The sequence below is a fragment of the Pundamilia nyererei genome, unplaced genomic scaffold (genome assembly GCF_000239375.1).
Source record: "Pundamilia nyererei isolate P.nyererei 1_Seehausen unplaced genomic scaffold, PunNye1.0 scaffold00119, whole genome shotgun sequence".
Classification (NCBI taxonomy): domain Eukaryota; kingdom Metazoa; phylum Chordata; class Actinopteri; order Cichliformes; family Cichlidae; genus Pundamilia; species Pundamilia nyererei.
The window spans coordinates 276,357-280,677 of NW_005187520.1; the positions used below are offsets into that span (position 1 = coordinate 276,357).

The following is a 4,321-nucleotide window of genomic DNA, read 5'->3' on the forward strand; positions in this document are numbered from 1 at the left end:
CAAACATTGCATGTATTTTTATCATAACTCTGGTTTTACGTGGCCTATCAACACAATTTAAAAACTGGTATAAAGTCCACACTTTTTCCGTCAATTGTTCCGTCTGTCCTGCTCACATCTAAAATGGTTGTACACGTTGTCATTAACGTGGCTTCACTCCACATCAGCCACGCCGCTTTGCTAGCTAAAACACCGGTGTGGGAACATAAGGACGCTGTCATAGCCTGTCAACGTTGATTAGGTGCGTATGTGAATGCATTGGCTAGACTATGGGATAAGGTGGCATCATTCTAATCCCATACTGGAGCAGCCAGTCACTTACTGACTAACACTGCAGAACAGAATGAATTGTTAACGTATTTATTTTAATTTCAGTTCAGGATAGTTTTTTTTTTGTGCGCAACGCAGATTTTCTGTGCACAGAGACCGTGCCAGCAGTGCGCAATTGCGCATGCGCGCAGCTTAGAGGGAACATTGGTTACTGATAACTGTTGAGTGCTGTTGAGATGGGAGCTTTACTGACCTCTTAAAATTCATCATAAAGAGTTATTCGCTGTTATGAAAGTCAGCTTCAGCTGGTGGTGAGGTCAGCATGAACTGTCTGTCTGCGGCACTGATACTGATCCAAATGAGTATCCAGACCAATAGTAATTTTAGCATTGATTTCTTTTCTTTGTCTACCCTAGTATTGATTGCTTTTGTTTCCACTAGTTTTGAGCAGACATGCACAATTTTAATTTGAGTAAAATGTCATCAAATGCAGGTTGTTTGATGTTTTATAGATTATTATGAACTAATAAACACACTCCTGTGTGATTTTTCAGTTGGGGCATGTGATGGAGGAAAGGTTTCGTTTGCTTTTGCCACTGGATCAGGCTTCAGGTGACATCAGGGATCAGGTTGAAAGACTACAGACATCAGTAAGCACCTATCACACTGTCAGGCAGTATAGCACAATACTTTGAGTCCAGGAGCAAAAGGAAAGCCAGAGCTTTAAGATTTCTGACTTCCACAAGATATGCTCTGTATTATTCAGTATTATTTTTGATGTGGCAGCAGTCACCAGCACCGAGTTCTGTGTGGTTTGTTCTGCACTGTGTGGTGTAAATAACACTGCAGCTTGTAGCTCTTCTTCCCGTCCGTGTTTAGTTGCACTGCTGTGGTCTGTTTGGCTACAAAGACTGGGAGAACAGCATCCCTGATTCCTGCCTGTGCAAACAGGATGTAGAGGAATGTCAGACAGTCAGCTACACAGTGAGTAAAAGAAGCTGAGACACTAATAACTTGCAGAGTTATTGTATTAACTCAGTTTCATGTGAGGTGTTGACGCTTTCTGAAATGGTTCCAACTGAAAGACAAACAAAATGACTCCTGAGTTTGTTTCCTGTGTTTTTAGAACTTCCCGTTGAACCTTTTCTGGCAGAAGAAGTCTGTCTTCACACAGGTGAGAGCTGCTAAATGCTAAAATTAAAGTTATCACTTGATACACAGGTGTGAACATATAAAAAGTGTATACCTTCAACGTTCACATCAAGGCCAATGCTCTCTCTGACAATTTTAAAGAAGTTTTAACAGATATGTGATTATGAAATAATGGAGGTAAGTGTTATCTGTTTCCTGATCCCCTGAAAAAAATTCCTTTTCCTGTCACTGCAGTCAGAGTTTATATGTGTTTGTCTCTCTGTCTTCAGCCCTGCTTTCCCATCATCAGCAGCAGGGTTGTAAGGAATGCCAACATCACCCTGGGCGTGATCTTTGGTCTCTTTGTTCTAACAGTGAGTTATTCATTAAAGTAAAATGTGCTATGTCACCATAGCTCTGCTTTTTTAATGTTTTCTTGCCTTGTATTTAAATCTCCTCCAAAAACGTAAAAAAGCATTTTGAAATGATTTATGTCCACATCTCTGACAGCCCAGGTAATGCTGAATGATGTGTGCTCTTAACAAATACTTAGAAATATTTACAGAGAATGTTTTTTTTTAAAGAAAGAGCTGATTCAGAACTGTGGAAATACACCAACTTTTCAGCACTGGAATAGTAAACTTTTTCCTGCTATGATCCTTTAGCTTGGGTAAACTCATCTTCACCACAGAGTGCATGAGTGACAAACATCATCGTGTCAGTCTTTATTAACTGTTGTTTGTGTGTAGCTCTTCAGCATGGTGCTGTCATCACTGCTGATCTATCAGATGTATAACACGAGCATCAGGTTGAACTGCCAGTGGATGGACCAGCCACCTGCCTACGAGCTGCTGGACGACACGCCAGAGAAGACGCCTTCAGCCTCAAACCCTCCTCACAACTTTCAGTTATAGAGCTGGTGTTAGTCTAAACCACCTATACTAAATCAATCAATTAATCTAATGGGACATGACCTGATAAAGACAGAGGGAATGGACACAGGCTACATATACACTGGGGATAGAAGGGTAATATATCATATATCAGTAATATCATATCTGTGGAATAAAAAAATGAATAAAAAAGGAACCTTCAGATGTTGTTTGGTGACAGAAAATATATATATATATGATTAAATATCAGATAAGCAGATTCAATCTGTTTGTAATCTTTCCTCTGTGCTGAGCTTCGTATCTCCCGCCCCCTCACCGCTTTGAGGGCGAGCTGGAGTTAAGGGAGAGCTGTCATGGTTCTGAGTCTTTGACTCAGCATTTTGAGTTTTGTTCTGGACTTGGTATTTATTTCTTTGAAAGGTTAAAATAATTAATGTTCTAGTTAGTTTGTTATTTATAGTTCTTGATTTTTTGTTTTGTTGTGTTAGTTATCCCTTTATCCCCAGTCCCAGCGTCAGGTTCACATGACTTCGTTTCAGTGTGTGTGTTTGTCAGTTTCTCTGTTGAGTCCTCCCACACATTCCATTTCACAGGACAGCTCTGGTATTTAGTTCCAGGTTTCCCCTCTCTTTCCCATATTTTCTTACTATTAACAGTTCATTTGCTACAGCGAGACATAGTCTGATGAACTGCCAGCAACCACAAAAGCACTTTGTGTCAACTCGTGTTATTCCCAAGTATAGTGTATTAATAAAAGTGTTTAGGCTACTGTACATGAAAAAGTAGCCAATTAGTAAAACAGTTATTTTGAAAAAGGAGAGCAAAAGAATATAAAATGACAAGAATACTTATCATTTCCTTTTCTCATTACTGGTCTGTTTTCCTCAAAGCTGCATATTGTGTAACAATGACCACAGACTCAGTGGATTTTTTTCTGCACTGTTTTTACACACTCAAAAAAAAAACAGCCTATACGGCTGTTGATGTTTAAGGTCTGGGAAAGCTTTTATAAATTCTCTCTCTCTTCCAACGAAAGTAAAACTCCTGGAAGCAAAATGAGTCACAGCTAGATGTTTAAACTGCGTGCACGTGAGCCCAACAACGTCCATACAGCTTTTCTCTCCGGCTCAGCAGCAAAAATTTTCCACTGCTGCTCCTGGTGCCAAAACATTGCGTTTGTGTGTGTGTGTGTGTGTTATGCCTAATATATTTGCTTGTATTGATAAATAGTTTGTAGTGAACAGGATTTAAGATAAGAGTATAACATAAAGAAATAGAAATATTAAATATCTTTATGACTCTCTCTTATTGACCGGTCACGCAGTCACACCAAAATAATTTGCGCACCTATACGGTTCAATATACCAGCGCAATTCATCATGGTGCCTTTAAGGGCACCTCGTAAATTCAGGAATACTGCAGCCATATAACTTGAAAACAATCACACGTGTATCCAAAAACATTTTTAATAACAGTGTGGTGGTGTTTGCAGAAAACAAGTTGTGATATCCTAAGACCAAGGAACCACGGAGACCATGTTTAGCTCACAGTTGCTTCTTTATTAAGAGAACCGGGGCATGCACCCCCACAGACTGAAAGCTCCCCAACCACTGTTGCCCCCTGGTGGACAAATCCCTGCCACAACATAACACAAGTTTTAAATTTTTTCTTTGAATTTGTGCTCATGCTGCAGTGATTTCTAGGATGTAATCATTTCAAAATGTTGCAGTTGTAAAAATCCGTAAATGATCACTGTCAGCTTGCCTGCTGTGACAAACTGAACAAGAATATAAGGTTAATAATTAATGGCGGCTGATAACCGCTTGGTTGTTAGATCCTTTGAAGTGTGTAACTATGTCTGTATATTAGTGTGTACTTTGTATTTTCATTTTATTTTTTAAAAAAAATGAAGGTTATTACAAACAGTCCTGTTGATGTGTTAAATAAAAAAAATGAAATTTGGTGGTAAAAATGAAATATTTAGAAGCTACCTTATTGATTTTAGCATTAAATTATAATAAACTTTA

At 38.8% G+C, this 4,321-nt stretch overlaps 2 long non-coding RNA genes across 2 annotated transcripts in view; both read left to right on the forward strand.

The window, feature by feature from the left end:
- LOC102200868 (uncharacterized) overlaps nt 1–1,248 on the forward strand; it is a 3,393-nt gene extending 2,145 nt beyond the window's left edge. The window contains exons 2-3 of the long non-coding RNA XR_311977.1: nt 825–920; nt 1,150–1,248. This is a non-coding gene — a long non-coding RNA (uncharacterized LOC102200868). The remainder of the gene's footprint in view (nt 1–824; nt 921–1,149) is intronic.
- Nucleotides 1,249–1,410: 162 nt separating this feature from the next.
- Nucleotides 1,411–2,545, forward strand: LOC102201064 (uncharacterized). Its single transcript, XR_311978.1, has 3 exons — nt 1,411–1,444; nt 1,692–1,775; nt 2,151–2,545. It is a non-coding gene; the product is annotated as an uncharacterized LOC102201064 (long non-coding RNA).
- The last annotated feature ends 1,776 nt before the right edge of the window (nt 2,546–4,321 follow it).